Source organism: Vulpes vulpes, chromosome 15 (assembly GCF_048418805.1).
Source record: "Vulpes vulpes isolate BD-2025 chromosome 15, VulVul3, whole genome shotgun sequence".
Taxonomy (NCBI): Eukaryota; Metazoa; Chordata; class Mammalia; order Carnivora; family Canidae; genus Vulpes; species Vulpes vulpes.
Genome location: NC_132794.1, coordinates 31,198,862 through 31,217,935, shown reverse-complemented (window position 1 = coordinate 31,217,935; position 19,074 = coordinate 31,198,862). Strand labels below are relative to the sequence as shown.

Below are 19,074 nucleotides of genomic sequence, written 5' to 3'. Positions count from 1 at the left end.
CTTTAGCAGTAAATAACTTGCAAAAAAAAAAAAAAAAGAAAAAGAAAGAGAAAACAAGGTTGGGATCATGTGACTAGTGATATATATCTTTACCATTGATTTTTCTTCCTGCTGTGTGTGCTGCATGAGGACAAGGAGCTTGTCACTATCACTGCTGATCTAGAACAATGCCTGACAAGTATCTGAAATGTTTGGTGAATGAACGTTTTGTAAGTTTAATGCTAGGAATTGATTTTCTGGGACTTGCCTAAGGGCCTGATAGTACCTTCTAACCTCTATGACTTAATTTTCTTATCTACAAATAGGCACTGCTATTTGGTATCTTATGTAATAATTGCATAATTGGTTAACTATTGGAGAGTAATTTAGACTGGTTAGAGATAGGCATTGTACAGATGAGAGGGGGTTATCTTTATTAACTAATCAATGATGTCTTCAGAACTTCTGATATTTCTTATGCTTTTCCAAAATTGTACTGTCTTAGTATCTGAAAGAAAGATAGGAGAGGAAGAGGCAGGAGAGGGAGAGGGTTTTAAATTTAATTTGCTCTAATGACCACTTCTATGAGACTTTCTTTAAAATTACACTTTTTTATAAGACTGTGTATTTTTATTTAATTGATATTTTTAGTTTTTTAGCCTGAGGATGTGGATTTGCGTGCCCAGGGCAAATTAGTGAGTGAGTGTAGGCCATGATCATATTTTGCAGGGATGATAAACCTGCTTTCAGAAGGGGTGTTCCTGAGGAGCCTGGCTTGGTCAGTTGGAGTTGCTTAGTGCGACTCTTGTTCTTGGGGTTGTGAGCTCAATCCCCCTATGGGGTGTAGAGATTACTTAAAAATAAAATCTTGAAAAAAATAAAAGGAAGGTGCATTCCTCCATGTTTCCCAGACAGTTCTACTTGGTGATGTGCAGGTGGAAGAAATGTTTCTGTCAGAGATATTTTGGTCTTTATTCCTGAAGGACAGCTTTAACCTTAGTTTTGGATTATATTCTCACAGCATTTATTTGTTGACTAGCCTTTTATGCGTTAGTTCTATGAAAACCTAGCTTGTCCTTTATATATTTAATTCATTATATGGGCAGAACTGTTTTTTCTTTTTTTCTTACATGTACTGTGTCTTCCCTTTATGTAATAGTTGTTTGGAAAATTTAACTGTGCCGGATTTCATTCCTTGTTTACCAGTGTTCGAGTGAACTGTTACGAATTTGGCATGTGAAACATGCCCATTTGTATTATACTACTGATAACCTTTTTCTTTTTATACTTATATCCCAAAAATTCTGACTTTTTAAAAAGTGGACTTATTTTGGAGACAGAATCATATTATTTTAGAGACATTCCATTTGGGACATTTATTATACTACAGAGAATCTCTCATTTCACAATGACCCATATTTCACTTAATGTTTACACAAAACTGTTCATTTATCTGACATAAGGGGCTAATCAAACTGCTTAAGTACAGTCCTGGCTGTTTGGAAGCTTTTTAAGCACCAAAGAGAGAGTACTTAGCAATGGAAATTGTGTTTATGTATATGGAATATTGCCACTGAAATTCTGAACAGACCCAGAGGAAGAAGAATATTGAATTTTAATATTCAAGCTAACATAACTTATTTCTATTTCGTATTTAACTTAGTGAGATAAATTGGCTCTTAGTAAAACTGTAATTCTATAATTGTATTATAGAATATAATCTAAGTTTAGTTTTGTTTTGTTCTAATTTGAAGAAGTTGAGGTAGAAGGCCATATTAATTATAGTAATAACCAGTACTTCTGAATGTGGGCTATGTGCCAAACTCTGTTTTACACATATTAATTTACTTAATCCTCACAAAAACTCAATGAAGTAGGTATGTTATTACCCTTACTTTTTAGATGAAATCAAGGCCCAGGTGGTTTAAATATCTTTGCCCATGCTCATAATCCTGATGCTGTTTTGCTTCTCACACTTAATGAGTCTTCTTAATCATGAGAGATTCTTAATCATGAATGTGAAACTTAAGACAAATTCATTTTATATGTGAGACCATTACCTTCTCATATAATGATGCCAAAGCTTGATATACATTTACTTCCTTTGTTAAGCTAACTGTTCATGTGGCAGTCAGTAGGTTCTAAAATATAGAATTTTCAGTTTATATATTTCTGTTTTCTTAATCTGTAGTTATAGATAAGAACCAGTAAAATGTTAAGTTTTACATGCAAATCCTTTTAATACATGAAAATCTTACTTTTTACTCAGCCATGGTCAACTGGTTCACTGTTGACACATTTTGCATTTAGGATTAAGCTGTGGCATTGATGTCTATGCATTATTGAGAAACCAAACTGTTATAAAATTAGTATACTTAAAAATACGCTCCCCAAATAAAACTTGAAATGGGCTAAAAGGAGGAAATAGATTGATACTTGGTTAGTGTTCTTTCTTTTTGTCTTTATTGTTTTTTAATAAGGCTTAAGAAATTTTACCTATACTTTCCTCAATTTCTTGTGATATATAAAGATAAAATGACTTCCTCAGTCAGAGAAAAGCAAATGCCATATGATTTTACTCATGTGGAATTTAAGAAACAAAACATGAAAAAAAAGATGGAAAAAAAAGAGAGAGAGAGAGAGAGAGGATGGCAAACCAGAAGACCGACTCTCAACTATAGAGAACAAACTGAAGTTTGCTGGAGGGGGATGGGTTAGATGGGTGATGGGGATCAAGGAGGGCAGTTGTGATGAGTCCTGGGTGTGTAGGTAAGTGATGAATCACTAAATTCTACTCCTGAAACTAATATTGCACTGTATGTTAACTAACTGGAATTTAAATAAAAACTTGGGGAAAAAAAAAGCAACTTCAAGTAAAGAAAGCATTCCCAGTATGACCCCTTAAAAGAACATGTCTGGTGTGTTCAGGAGAGATCAATACATGGGATCTTCTGACAAGGCAGAGGTAATCTTTTAAAGCTGAGATATTGACAGGGCAATCCACTAAGTAAATAGCTGGGAAGCAGTAAAGCTTCAGTTGGCTTACATTGTGAACACATACCGCTTCCCTTTCTCTCCTGTTGATGAGATTGTTCTTGTGATGTTTTCAGCTTTGTGTTAGGCTCATTTACTTTGATTCTACTTAATGTATGCTTAATCTTATTGTTTTACGTTATCAAAGTCAACATGTAAGCCTTCAGCATAAAAAATTGGAGTTATCATCTCTGGCTAAGTTCAGTAACGTGAAAGTCTCAGTATTTCCATCTGATCTTGACTATCCCACCTAGAAAATGTGTGAATTCCCCTGCTTGGAGGATCCACAGAAGCTTCATTTCTGAGGACTCCCTTGAGGCTGCTTGAAGCTCAGGTGACCACGATCTCCTGAGTGTCAGATATAATAGCCACTGGGAAAACCAAACACAAATTGATAGCATTGAAAGACATAAATTTTGTGTCATAGGGCAGTAGTCATAGTTTACTTTGATTTGATAGTTTCGGAGAGAACATGTCAGTGTATCATTGACCTTTTCAGTAAAATAAGTAAAGTATGTCTTAAGTATATGAAGGATCATGTCAATGTGGTAATGTTCCTCTGCTCCTGAAAGAACCATAATGATCAGTAAATTGGTTGCAGAAGCATGTGGTGGAGAATTAGATATACATACCCAAATTAGGACAGTTGCCAGGTACTTTCTATTTTCATATCTGAATGTTTTATGGTGGTCAGCTCAGGATCCATGAAAATTCTTTTCTGCATGAGGTTCTGTAAAGGTATGAAGGAGGGGATCCCCGGGTGGCTCAGCGGTTTAGCGCCGGCCTTCGGCTCAGGGCGTGTTCCTGGAGACCCGGGATCAAGTCCTGCATCGGGCTCCCTGCATGGAGCCTGCTTCTCCCTTTGCTGGTGTCTCTGCCTCTCTCTCTGTCTCTCATGAACAAAAAAAAAAAAAAAAAAAAAAAAGGTATGAAGGATGTACAAGGTGTATTGTGCCCAACTTCACTGGTATACTCTCTAAGAAGACAATAACAATCAACAGTCTGAACTCATAAAGTTCAAGAAAGAAAGCTGGGATCTCATGGAGCCGATGTTTTATTTCTTTTGGCTCCCTACCACAGAGTACCTGGTGATTTTTTTTTTTTTAATATACCCTAAAGAGTAAGCAGGCACTGAATTAAGAAAGATTGCTGCAAATTTACATGAAACAAAACCCGAAAATTGTCAAATAAGGAGTACTGGTTTATCTTTAATTGTTAAAAGCATCAAATTTATAGCTAATTTTAGTTCTCTAAATTGAACCATATTTAATAACCAATAAGTTACCATATTCTCCATGCTAGAACTTTTTCTGGTTAATAACTTTTCCAAGCTGTTCTTCCAACATTGGTTTTTACACATTTCTCTCATCACTTTTATTTATTTTTTCTCTCATCACTTTTAATACTCTGGTTTCTTTTATGGACCTAGGCATTCCAAAATATTTACATATTTCTCTTTGCAAGATGGGATTTTCACTAATTTCTTTTCCATTTATAGATGTATATGTCATTAACATAATTAACTTTATATCACAGGAGAGGGAATAAATTAAAATTATTTTATAATTTTTTCTATAAATGGTTTACCATATATGTGTGTTCTTTTCATAGTTGTGTAAAAATCTGCTACCAATAGACTTTGGTGCTCACAACATGATGCTTTATATTTAACTTACTATCAAGTATTACTCAACATTAATTGATGTGTGCTGAAAGCCTATGGGCAGAAGAGAACTGTGCTCTGTATCTAAAAAAAATATAACAATCACGGAGTTATTCTGGGCTCTGTCTTGTATAATAGCTTCTGCTATTTAGCAACATTAGTGAGAGGTCACATAGGAAAGGATAAAAAGAAGCAAGATATATTTTGAATGGAAACAGAGCTGGGGGGAAAAAACCTAGTTATTTCCTTTTTGCTTGCTTTCTTATTTGGATTCTTTGAATTAGAATTGTTAATAGGCCAGATCAATCTGTCTAAGAGGAATCCTTCAAAGCTGAGTGAATGATATGTCCCCAGAGAAATTATCTTACTGGGACATGATCTGAGTTTATGCCAAAGGCCTGTTTAAAGGTTCAAGATGACTAAGGATTTATTCAAATTGGAGTTTTAACAGTCTTTCCTTTAATATGTTTGCTTTTTTCTTTATTACAGCTGAAGAATGATGATGAAATTCAGATTTTATAAAGTTAATCATATTTGTAGGTATAAAAATTTGGCCACCCTCAACAAATTACATTTATATTTAATATGACATCAAAGGCAAAATAAACAGCCTCAATTTGTATAACTTAGCTTAATCTTTTCTTAATTTAGACATACTTTTTTTTTTCCAAGAGGTAATATCCTTTTTGATACAGAATATTTTAGATTTACATTCATTCATTCATTCATTCATTCATTAGAGACACAGAGAGAGAGAGAGGCAGAGACATAGGCAGAGAGAGAAGCAGGCTACATGCAGGGAGCCCGATGCAGGACTCCAGGATCCAGGGACGCCAGGATCATGCACTAGGCCCAAGGCAGGCACCCAACCGCTGAGCCACCCAAGCATCCCTTGGATTTACTTTTAAAAGAGAAATTCTGACTATTGATATTATCATGATTGATTAGGATATGAATATTCAATGGTGCAGCCTCAGAACTCAAGGTGAACATTGTCAGTTTTAGATTTTTTTAACTGGTTTGCTAATGCTTAAGTCTTTCTACTTGAGGTACACTTATAAAGTTCACAGTGGAGGCTTTCGTGTTCTGACTAATTCAGAGAAGATGGATATAAATAAACTTTTATTTGTACATCTGTCTTTTCTTTTTCTTTTTTTCAAAAAGAGAGTACCTGAAGCCAACTAGTAATGTCTGTTTGGACTCTGAGTAAGCAGGACTGTAACTCCTGGAAGCTACACTATTGAACTAGTATTAGAAACTGTAGCCCAGGTTGTTAATAGTACCATACCCCTTCACAATCTCAACTCTTATAAGACAGATACATAAGGAAGTTAGTGCTCATTTTGGCAGCCCATATTTAAAATGGAACCATACAGAGAAGATTAGCGTGGTCCCTGCCTAAGGATGGTACACAGATTTCTGAAACATTGCATATTTTTACTCTTCTCTGATATCATCTATGGGTGGAGAAAAAGACTTTGTAAGTGAAGTGATCCATCCTGTTTAATGCCCATTCCCAATTCCTCTGTCAAAAAAGAAAAAAAGAGAGAGGGAGATTATAGATAAACAGTATTACTTATAGATCCAATTCTAAACTCTTTCATTTACAAGAGATCACCTTGGGAAAAGAATGATCTGAATGTATTCCCACTTGATGTTTGATAAATCAAGGTTTTTCCATACAAATATTTAAAAGCATATTTTGGATATAATCTATAATTTTACTTTAGGAATTGAGCCTCTCAATAAGGGTTATAATGTGGAAAAAAAAAAAAGATTTATTTATTTATTTATTTGAGAGAGAGAGAGAAAGAGAGAACACATAGGCAGGGAGCCGGATGTGGGGCTCAGTCTTAGGACCCTGGGATCATGACCTGAGTCGAAGGCAGATGCTTAACTGACTGAGCCACCCAGGTGCCCTTGTAGAAAAATATTTTTAAGTCTGTCACAAATAAAATAAAGATGTGGGAGGGAAAAATTATCAGTCAGGATGTAAAAATACTGGGAATGAGTTATACCAGACAAGAACCAATAGTCATATGACCTATATTTTTCATTGTGATTTTGCTTGAAATTGAGCATGAGGATTATAAATTTAATTTTAAACAGAAATTGAATATAAACATCTTTGAACCTTTGATAGAAGTGGGTTAAAATCAAATCAGAAACACGTAACTCTATTTTTTTCTTTTTATCTTCCCCAAATTTTAAATAATTTTAGAATTGTAAAAATCCTTTAGAAAATTCTAGGTGTTTCTTATTATTTGGCACCTTTAGAATTTTGAGTAAATCTGAATGTAGGCCACTGTCAGTTCTATATCTTTGAGCATTATGTTTCCAGGGGCCCAAAGTGTAAAGGCTAATTTTGACCTTGTCAGAAGAAGTGAATATATTTTTTTTAATTGTAATGTGTGCAATGGTGGGGCCTCTTTTTTTATACTCCCTTTGTCCTTCCAGTTTGTCAGTGTTTTGTTTGTCTTATTTCAACTAAACACCCAGTAAAAAATAATGAAAAAAGATAATAGGCTTATTTGTAAGTGTTCTGTGCTGATTCTTTAAGAGAAAATATTTTCAGGTAGAACAGATGGTTAATTTGGCATTTTTCATAACAGTTGCCATTTTTAAATACTACATATCTTTAAAATGAATTTTCTCCATTTTTACCTAAGATTTTAGTTAAGTTTAAATAGGTAAAACTAAATGAATATTGTAAGCCATTGCACTATTTTCAAGGTTAATGTTAAAAAAACAAGCAAGTTACATTTAATAAAAATATGGATGCATATTATTAATTCTTCTGGTCATTCATTGAGAATTGTAGTAGTGTCACAAATAGTTATAGAGGATGAGGGCTATAGGAGTCTGAAAAGTATGTCAAATGGATGGGATAAATATGTATATTAAATATATTCAGCTTTTCTATCTGGCTCTTAAGCCTCTTCTTTTTGAAGATTTTATTTATTTATTAGAGAAAATGAGCAGGGGGAGGGGCAGAGGAGAGGGCAAAGTGGACTCCCCTCTGAGCAAGGAGCCCTTTGTGGATCTCCATCCCAGGACCCCAAGAGCATGACTTAAAACCTAAGGCAGACACTTAACTGACAGGCTCCTCAGTGAGCAGGACCTGGGGATTATGACCTGAGCCCAAGGCAGAAGCTTAACTGACTGTGCCACCCAGGTACCCCAAGCCCCTTCGAAAATTAAACTATTCAACAAGGCTTACTGCATGCACTGAGTGAAGTATTATTTGAAAAAAATAATGTAACTGTTACCTTTAAATTTGCATGCGTTTTCATGTATTGTGAATGTTGATGTTAAAAAATATTTGATAAATTTCTACATTTAGCATATCTTTTTGAATTTTTGATGCAAGTAGTTTTATCCTTTGTGATTTTTGAAGAGATTTTTAAAATATAGCATGAAACTGTTGTTGGAAACTGTCAGAGTGTATGTTTCTGGCTTATTATATAGTCAGTTTGCACAAAATGAAATTTAAAAGTGAATGAAGAAGGGATCATACATTTAAAAATCCCAGCCATACAGGAGATTCCATTTTCTTACTGCCATTTGTTTCCTTTTTTTTTTTTTTTTCATTTGTTTCCTTTGAATTGGATGGTAGTCACTTGTCCTTATATAAGATGAAAATCACACCCTTGTCCTCATACTTTGATTACTGAATCTTAGTGCTCAATGAATGAATTGTTCTCACCATCAAACTCCAAGCCTGGGGCAGTTAAGTTTTCTTGGTCTAGCTCAAGGAAATATGACCCTCTCTAGGAACACTTCCCATCTGCACACATAAAAGGGCTCTGTCTTTAACCATTACAATAGCTTTCTGCTTTCCTTTAAGAAAAGTTTTGTAAATCAAGAAAGCTTTTGTGATGTGTTCCTTTAATCTCTATTTGCTTCTCCCTATTCTTTTTATTTCAAAGTTTAATTAGGAATTCTAGCATTTCACAAATTGAAAGAAATAAAATATTTGACTAATATGAATCAGAACTCAACAATGTAAGCCTAAATACACCTGCAAATATCAATCTATTATTTCCTCCATCAGGACTGAAATTTTTGACTAATTATGGTGGAGAGATTATATTTGAGTTTATTTTATCTTTCTAGTTAGTCTAAAATGAAGCAATGCAATTTTATTTTATTTTTGCGATTTTAAATATACTGTGCAGCCTGTTTTAATAATTTTTTGCATTATTTTAGGTTATTAGTTAATATTTAGGATCTAATCATACTGAATTGAGGTCTCAAATATTGATCACTATATAAAACAGTTGCTAGTGGACCTGTTGTTTGGTTCATTGCTCAGCTGGTACCAGCATTAAATGTAAATATAGTAGGGCTACAACTTTGTGTTTGATTCTATGTAGTTCAAGTTACCCCTGAACACACTAAAACAGAACTCAGTTATCTGATCATCACATTTCATATACTATTGGTTACATATTAAGCTGACCAGATAGTGTGTTTGATAATGGATCATGTTTTTTACTTCAGTTATTCCATAGTAGAAATCCTATGTATCCATCCCCATTTGTTGGCTAAAGACTTAGTACAGTAACTGATATAATTCTAAATATACATTTTATTTTTCAAATAAAGGTAACTTTTTTAAGCTATCATATTTTAAAAACCGGATTCTTTTCAGATCCTATTTTCTGTTAAGTATATTCAATAATGTAGCATTTTGGTGAGAAAAGGAGGAAATTTCTAGCAAAATTGCTTATAGCAAATTATGTATGTGATCATTTTAAAGGTTAATGAATATGCTGGGTTTTTTTAGTGGCAACCTATGTTTTAATGTATTGTGACAGGTAGCCTGAACTTCCCGTGTCTTTAAAAACTTGTACACACAACTCACTATTTTCCATTTATGCTTGGATGCTTTTACTAGTTAGCTAAAATTGATGATATTATCACAAATATTTGTGCTCGTAGAGGTTTTGAGAACAAGGAAGGAGGTTTAATAAGATAGGGTCTTAGACTCTGCTTAAACACCCTGTCTTCCATGCTAATCTCCTATTTACAATGATCCATTAGGAACATTTAATGGTAGGCAGCATGTAGACCAGAATTAAAGAACATATGGGTACAGTTATCCTGGTTAAAATGGCCAACGTGCCTTGTATTGTGTCTGGAAGATAACAGGACAGGTGGTAATCCATCTTCACAGAGTGGAGACAGCTGGTATTTTCCGTAAGCTGAAGCAGTCTTTTTCTATGTAGTCTCACCTCACAGCTGATATGTCGTTTATTAGTATAATTCAAAACACACACTGATGTTAAAAAGCATTCTGTTTCTCTGTCCACTACAAAAAGCACTTTGTGGGCCAGGCATAAATCAAAACAAACAGACAAAAAAGACATATATTTTAGTTTTTGAACTTGAAAAGTTTAAGCTTTAATTTAATTGTTTTTTTAAATGTAAAATAAAGATTATCTTTAACTCGGCTCTCCTGTAAAATATTTTTCCTTTGAACTAGGTAAGAGAACTCTCTTCCCTATATTCCATATTCCCCAAATTATGAAGTTTTCAGGGAAAATCTTTAGTTCATACCATCAGGAGATATTTGTTAGTCATTTTTTAAAAAAGCTATGTGTCTCCTATCATTTCTTATATTACTGGAAGGATTATTGGATATGTATTGGAATCATAATAGAATCTCTCAGTATCTGCTTGGAAATTGTTTTTTAACATTTTTGCTTGCTTCCTGTTATTCAGTGTAAAGAAGAAATCAAATCTGCTGGATACCTGGCATATTGAAAACTGGACTTCTGTGTTGCTTACAGTTCATTTAAGATTCCAATTATCCCTTTCAAATACTGTAAAAATTTTGACAGGGCCTTCAATTGTAATGGCCATATCAATTGATTTAGTATGTCTCGAAATTCCCCAAAGGCAAGGTGAGGTTAAAGGTCAGATTACTGGTGCATGACATTCTTACTCATTTTAGTAAGATCAGGATCAGCGGTTTCCTGGAGCACACTGGGCATTATTCTAATCTCTCTCGTCCAAGTATTGCAGAGTTGGTATCACTAATACTGTCTCTATCTGTAAAAGAGCTAAGGGTACTCACACAGTAACTGAATGAGGTAGGATAGTGAGAGTTCAGCACATGCACTGAATTCTTGTTTATTAAAACCAAATGCTCTTTTACATATTCACTCCATTTCAGATAAGTAAATTTTGTGGCTGGAGCTATACATCGATTTCATTAAAAAAAAAAAAATGTATGCTCTACAAAAGTAGACTTCAAAACTGCAAATGTGAAGTCAATAATTATTTCCCAGAAATTGGATTTCAGAACGTCTCAAAGTAGGGGCTTAAGTATCTGTTACTTCCTTTAAGTACTTTCATGTCTGCAGTTCTATGTTTTCTAATGGCCAGCTTCTCCTTCTATATTCATGGTTTTGCAATAGTTGGCTTTATTTAGTGCAATGACAAAACTAAATGATCTTTGCCCTAACTTTCTCCCTGGGGTGTAATTCAAGTGTAGAACAGGAGTTCTCAAACTACAGTGTGTATCAGATCACCTGGATTGCTTGTTCAAGCCTGATCCCTGGGTTGGCAGGTCTTCTGAGTTAGCAGGGCTGGGGTTAGGCCTAAGAATTTGCATTCCTGGCGAGTTCCCAGGTGTGGCTGATGAAACTGGGTCAGAGAGGGCACGCTGGGAACGTCAGCTCTGTAAAATACTTTTAAATGTTATTTCAGCCTATTTGAATTAGTTACCACCTTTCAAAAGTATGGCCTCTACTGTAATGAAGAAATTACCCAAAGGATGCCTAGAATATTTGCTGTAGTGCATGAGCAAACCATTGTAAAAACATTTGCTTGATGGATTTGGGAGGGGCATTTAGGAAACCACTGGCATTTCCTCCCACTTTTCATTTCTCCTCCCCATTTCTTTCTGTCCTAATCCTCTTCTTCCACAATGGAGTTTTCTTCAAGATTTCCTAAACATTTGACTCTACTCAACTCTCTTACGAGTTACCTAATGATGTTTCAGATTTTCACTGATCCCTTCTGGAGTTGAATCAGTTTTGGTATTAGTGGGATTGGAAAGACTGAAACTTTCTTCTGCTTCCTTGGAATAAAGTCTACAAAAGTGCCATTCCTTAGGTGAATGTAGTTCTGATTTAAAGTAATCTTTTACTGAGGAGTAAAAAGAAAACTATAGAAACTTACACACCTCTTGACATTAGTGTACTTATTACGTATATAAACAATATATGACACCTTTGAAATACATAAAATGGTTTGAAAATTCAATTTAATGAAGACTTTATTCTATAGGACCACGAAGAATCCCTTATAAACACATACACACTGTTGATTGTCTAATACATTAAAAATGTGTGAATGTATATTCCTCATTTGTTCTCTCTTTCAAAATAAAGTCCTTTAATATAAGTTGTATAGGGGTGCCTGAGTGTCTCAGTCCATTGAGCATCCCACTTTCGATTTCTGCTCAGGTCAAGATCTCATGGGTCCTAGGATGGAGTTCCACATCAGGCTCCCGGCTCAGCAGGGAATCTGCTTCTTTTCTTCTCCCTCTGCGTCTGCCCCTCCATATGTGTTCTCACTCTGTCTCTCTCTCTCAATCAAATAAATAAATCTTTTTAAAAATATTAAATACTATAATAGTAAAGCTCAAGAGTATTTTGACACGCATATTTTCACTTAATGTCTTCATGAAATGCTACTATGAATGTTTAGCTTTATATTACTTAAATTTTGGAGAGTTTCAGGGTCATATAATTTTATTATTTTTTTGTGGCATCATCGGTTTTTATAGTTTAAAGTATTAGAATCAGTTTGGGATGCCTAATGGTTAAGCAGCAATAACTATTGATAGTTATTACAGTTACTTTACAAATTATTTTAATTGCATAATGCCTGATAGCAAAATTAAGTAAATATTTACCAAAATATACTGGTGGTCTGAGAAAATGACTAGATTTTTCTCTCAGAATTGCTTTTTTATCTTTGATATATCATTGATAAAAATGTCAGGTGAATACCCTTTTCAAGGAAAAAGAAATAGGAATAGCAATTTATTAATTTTCAGTTTGATGATTTATTGAGCTTATTAGAAGATTAGAATATTTACAGCCACAGGTAAATTTTTTTGCTGTCAGGAAATCAGATTATAAGGTTTCTTGGTGAACATGCAATTAGAGAAAAAGTGTTTGTTATTCTTAAGGTACTTTTTTAATACATGTACCTTTTGGGGTGGCTGGGTGGCTCAGTAGGGTAAGAGTCCCAATTCTTGATTTTGTTTTGGCTCAGGTCATGATCTCAGGATCCTGAGATCAAACCCCATATTGGGCTTGGTCCTGGGCATGGAGCCTACTTAGGATTCTCTCTTTCCTTCTCCACCCCTCCACCACTACCCCAGCCCGTGCACCCATGCTCACACTCTCCCCTCTAAAAAAAAAAAAAATCATAATAATATGTGTACCTCTTATCTCCTAGAGGGATAATCTTTGGGTTTGCAACTCTTAGGCAAGAGTTATATCCTATTAACAATATAGAACTCATATTGGCTACATTTTTTTTCTTCTTTAAGTTTTTATTTTTTCATTTATTTAAGTAATCTCTGCACCCAACATGGGGCTCAAACTCATGACCTTGAGAACAGGAGTTGCATGCTTGTCTGATGCAGCCAGCAGACGCCTCTGTTTTTCTTTTTGAGCCAAGTAAATAGATGCTTATAAACAGTATGGGATTTACAATTTAATCCTTTGTGTGAATATGACAGTGATTTTATATATAATTCTGTTTGATTTTCTGAACAATTTCAAAGTTAATGTGAATGTAGTTTTCTGTTTATTTTATTTTTTTTTTAAGGATTTTATTTATTTATTCATGAGAGACAAGAGAGAGGCAGAGACACAGGCAGAGGAGGAGCAGGCTCCATGCAGGGAGCCCGATATGGGATTCGATCCTGGGACTCCAAGATCGTGCCCTGGGCCAAAGGCAGGCGCTAAACCACTGAGCCACCCAGGGATCCCTAGTTTTCTGTTTAAAGAGGAATAAATTTCTAACATATCTGGGGCAACCAGAATTTGACTTCCTAGGGCATTAGTGAAATCTAGGTAGAGATACTCATGCTAAACACCAGTTTCCTGTCCTGAAATGCAGAGTTCCATAATTCATCATTATGAGGAAAAGCATGGATCATAATAGATTTTCTTTTTGCCTTACCACCTATATCCCTGTAATTTAAGTTGTTTTTGTAATTAAAATAAATCTGTGAATTATTTTAAGTTTTGTGTTTATATTTTTGGGTTTTAATGCTCGTTTTCAGTAAAACTCTAAAATTGACTTTTAGAATAGGGTATGGAATGCATCTTACATTTTTATTGTATCTATGTGAAAGACTGACCAAAAATGTCTGTTAGAAGAATTTTAGCAAGCTCTAGAGTGCAGATTAATGTTCAGTACACAGCTCATGCATACTCTTCATCTGTGGAATAGAAACTGTCCTTACCACTGCTGCAGTGTGTACTTTCAATGCCCATGGCTTCTTGGTACAGTGAAACTTAATGTTAACTAGTGGCATAAGGGGGGCAATCATGTCTGACTTTCCGAAGGGGAGAGATTTGCACAGCATGTGATTCTAATGAGCTCAGACAGTGGAAAGGAAAAAAGAACCACAATTAATATCAAATATAGTAATTTTTCTACTCATGACCAACATTTAATATATTCATTTTAAGTGGCAACTCAGACTTATTGGTAAACTCCAGTACATATGAATCATCATTTATAAACCCTGTGTTTTGCAAACTTGCATATTTACCACACAGAAGAAGTCTCTGAAGACATTGGTGCTCAGCAATTACCATAGTTTCAAACATGCCCTCTGGTCACCATATATAGTAGGAAATAGCTAGGTTATTTGTTTGTTTGTTTGATAGCAAGTTATGTTGGTAAAAGTCAGATGTTCATTATAACTAAATATAAAAAATTAAATTAGGGAGTGTTCTGAATGTGATAATGGTTGCAGCATGGCATGACAATTTATTATTATTATTTATCATTCTTGCAGCATGGTGTGATAATTTAAGGAGCAATGAGATAGAGATTAATTTTTGCTGAATATTAATTTAGTTATAAATATTTTCACTAATACACTCTTCAGTTGATGCAAACTAGCTAAAATTAGTGGTCTCTGAAATTTTTAAAGAAAAAAGTTTTAAATTATTTCAGTTTTTATGAAATCTGCTATTTTAGAATCTTCTATTCCATCTTACTCTCATTATATTCTCATTAAACTGACCCAAAGGCACTCTCTTTGGGTGGTATATACCTTTTTTATGAAACAAAGTCAAGATGCCTAGAAATTTAAATTTTATTGCTTTTAACTGAAGGGAACTGTTCACTTTTTTAAAAAAAGCTCTTATTGTTATGATTTACAAGTTAGGTTTATTTATTTTTCAGTGTTTTTCTCTGTATCTACTTTCCCCCACTCAGTACCCAGGCCATAAAATAAAAGCCCTGTGCTGGAACCTAATATTATTTCTCCTGATCATGAACTTTTAATTGTCAAACTTGTCATGAATAGATGGCACAAGTGAAAGAATAAAGGAATAACATGAATTTTATCACTGTTGTGGCTCACAAGTGCAAAGTTGTTTTTCTTCTATTTTTTCTACTCTGTGTAGATTGCTAGTCCTTGTCCATTAATTATAGCTAGGACCACCACATATGATTGTATAGTTCGTTCACTGTGAAAGGACCAGTCCGGCCAAGGGAGCATAGGCTATAGTCTCATCTGACTCCCTACTCTCTAAAACAAGTTTGTAAGACTGGGTCTCCAGGAGGGCCTCTCTAATCTTCACAAATCTACTACCATGTAGTAAATGAAATCTTGAATGCTTTTGTAAGGTTCTTTGTACAATTGCTACATCTTTGTCACTATGCTAGATTCATTCAATTCATACTTTTTTTCAGAGGTGGGTTTTTGTGTTTTATTTGTTTTATCTTATTTTATTTTTTTGCATAAGTGATTCTCAAAGTTTGGTCCAGAGATCCTCTTAGGAAGTCCACAAGGTCAAAATCATGCATGGTAAAAGATTCATTCAAAGGTCAAGGCAAAATAATATATTTTAATCTAATAGGTTTCAAAAAGTTGGTTGATGTGTTTTCAGATTCCACTTTGTCACTAACATTTAAGTAACTACTACATGTTGACTGTTAGTGTAGTAAGAAACAAGAATATCCACGATTATTTGAAAAGGCAGTTAAGATACTTCTCCCTTTTCTACCTAGATGTCTATGTGAGGCTTACTTTTCTTCACATATTTCAACAAAATTATGTATTGTAAGAGACTGAATGTAAGAACAGATAGATAGCAGCCAGCTCTCTATTCATTAAGCCAAACATTGAAAACAAGTCAGCAGGGACGCCTGGGTGGCTCAGCGGTTGAACATCTGCCTTTGGCTCAGGGTTTGATCCCGAAGTCCCCGGATCGAACTCCACATTGGGCTCCTGCATGGAGCCTGCTTCTCCCTCTGCCTGTGTCTCTGCCTCTCTCTGTGTCTCTCATGAATAAATAAATAAAATCTTAAAAAAAAAATCTGCAAAAATGTAAAACAGTACCATTCTTTTCACTGTATATATTTGGGAAAATATAGTTAGCTTTTGTGAAAATGTTATTTGTATGGACATTAAATAAGGTTATCTTTATTTTAAAGTAAGTTAGTATTTTAAATTTTTCTCCATTTAAATTTCTAACATTATTGCATCAATGGATAGGATTCCCATAAATAAAAATCCTTTGGGGTTCTCAGTAATTTTAAGAGTGCAAAAGGCTCCTGACACCAGATCATTTGATAACAGCTGTGTTAAGGTATCAGAATGTCCAATGTTCCTTTGTTGGCAATAATAGTGATGTTCTAAGTATTGGACTGAATGTACACATACACATTTGGTACAAGAGAATTGCTTATCCTAGGAAAAAGGAGTCCAGCCTGCCTGTTTTTCAAGGATCACTTCAGTTTTCACATTTGATTCATCTTGAGCCAGCCTACAGGTGCAGATGTGTTGACTCAACTCAGCAAACATGGAGAGAAGCTGATCATAAAGGCCAAGTCCGTGGCTGTCAGGATGGTTTTAATTAACAGTAAGGCACGCTTGGTCCCATTTTGTGTGCATTTCAAAATGTTACTTGTCCATTGAGATGGCTCACAGATGAGGCACTACTTGAGCTTTGCTGAAATGCAGCTGTGACATGTGCTTTTTAAAGAAGACAGGAGAGAGGGGTTCAGGGCAAGCGATTCTGTGTGAATTAGGAACTATTTTATGAACGATGTTGGACAGCTGGTCTGTTCATAATGATTGTCAGAGAAGACCTAATATGGCAGGGAGGACCTCCGGATTCAAGAATAAGAATGTTCTTGCCGGTGATACTAAATAGTGTATGTCTAAAACAAAACCAAGAAACAAGCAAAACGCAAAAAAAAAAAAAAAAAAAAAAAAAAAAAAACAAAAAAAACAAAGCAAAAAAGCTCCTCTCTTCCACATTTATACCACTTTTACACTTTGATTAGAATGATGTTGACTTGTTCAACCATTATACCTAGTCTTGACAGTCATGCCATTAGCTGTAGAAGGCAATCTATCATAGTTGTTAAAGCCACGGCTTTGAAGTCACTCAGACACTCAAATCCAAATTTTGCCTCCAACACTTATTGTTTGTGTGAGTGCTGGCAAGTTGTCTTACTTCACCAGGGCTCAATCTCCTCATCTAAAAATGAGTAATACTACTCTCTTGAAGGTTTATTATGAATATTAAAACATATTTAAGTATGAAATACAGTACCTTTCTCAGAGTGAGTGCATCTGTGTGTGCTCTCTATAGATGGAAGGAAAAAGAAAGAAAGAAGAAAGAAAGAAAGAAAGAAAGAAAGAAAGAAAGAAAGAAAGAAAGAAAGAAAGAAAAAAGAGAAAAAAGAACGAAAAGAAAGATTCCCTCCACTCCTCTTCCCATTAGGAATACTCAGTTTTCAATTTATTTAGTGCTAGCAAGCAACAACAGAATTTTAATGTTGGAGATCTCTTTCTCTCATCCCCACTCCACCCCCTGCTCTTCCCCATTAAATATCTCAGTGTTGCCTTGATTCCAGAGGTACAGTGTATGAAGACAGAAATTAAAGGGTTCATGTAGTGACTACCTAATCATTTTCAGGGAAAATAAAAATAGCCTCTTAGGGCTCCTTAGACATAAGTACTAAAGTGAAGTCAGGTCAATTCATAATTAATGACAAAGTATGATCTCTCATACTTTGATATTTTTAGTTAATTTTTTAGGGTTTTTTTTAAAGATTTTATTTATTTATTCATGAGAGACACAGAGAAGGAAGCAGAGACATAGGCAGAGGAGAAGCAGGCTACATGCAGGGAGCCCGATGTGGGACTCAATCCCAGGATTCGATCCCTTTGCCTGGGCCAAAGGCAAATGCTCAACCACTGAGCCATCCAGATGCCTGATATTTTTAGTTTAAACAGAAACTTGCGTTCTTATTAAAGCATCCTTATGCTTTAATTACTTTAAATATGGCAAAAGCAATTTAGGAAATTACAGAGAAATAAGACCCTAAGCAAATATGACTTTAGTATTTGTATCATAGTTATTGATTCCTCAGTTCAAAAGAATGGGATCAGTCTTATTTGAAAGCAAACTTGAGAATCCATTCCTGTTATGCTAGGGGAGTGTTTGTTTTTAGTTTAGTAACTGAGAGAATGAATTGGGCAAATAAGTAGAGATGACCACATTTACATAAAATAGAAATTCCTCTCAATTATTGTGGTCCATTGCTTCACTGAATTTTAATATGAGATAAGCCATAAGATGTAGGGTGTATGCATGTCCATGAATTTGTGTGTTTGTGTGAATAGGTCTGCATGCAAGCCCGTTCTACTTGAGTTCTCTTGGATGATTATCATTTTTCCAGTGTGCTCCAACATATACTAAGAACATGGCATTCGGAGCTATTTATCCAGCCCCAATTCCTCATGGATATAAATAAAGTTTGGGTAAAAGATGAGCTATTGATGTTTGGGGACTTTTGGTTGCTTGTGTGTTTTTCTCCCCAGTTACAACTTTGCCAGGGATGAGGTCTAGGGAGTTAGAAGAAAAACTGAAATTTGGTCGCAATGTCATAAGCTGTTTGATATACTAGCTGTGGTGAATATTTACAATGGATTAATGTCATAGTACATAAAGGTTTATCAAATGGGTTATATGTTTCATTCAGTATTTGTATTTAATTAATAATACCAGCACTTAAGAATTTTTGGAGAATGAAGTTAAATTTACTGAATTGATTCATGCTCTTTAGGTTAATGAGACACACACATATAAGCGTGCATAATTATAAGTGCC

General features: G+C 34.7%; 1 protein-coding gene and 1 non-coding gene across 23 annotated transcripts in view; both read left to right on the top strand.

Moving 5' to 3' along the window:
* Nucleotides 1-19,074, top strand: part of ROBO1 (roundabout guidance receptor 1) — a 1,128,624-nt gene that overhangs the window by 814,215 nt on the left and 295,335 nt on the right. The window lies entirely within an intron of this gene.
* Nucleotides 6,012-6,114, top strand: LOC112917742 (U6 spliceosomal RNA). The gene has a single exon (XR_003234524.1). It is a non-coding gene; the product is annotated as a U6 spliceosomal RNA (small nuclear RNA).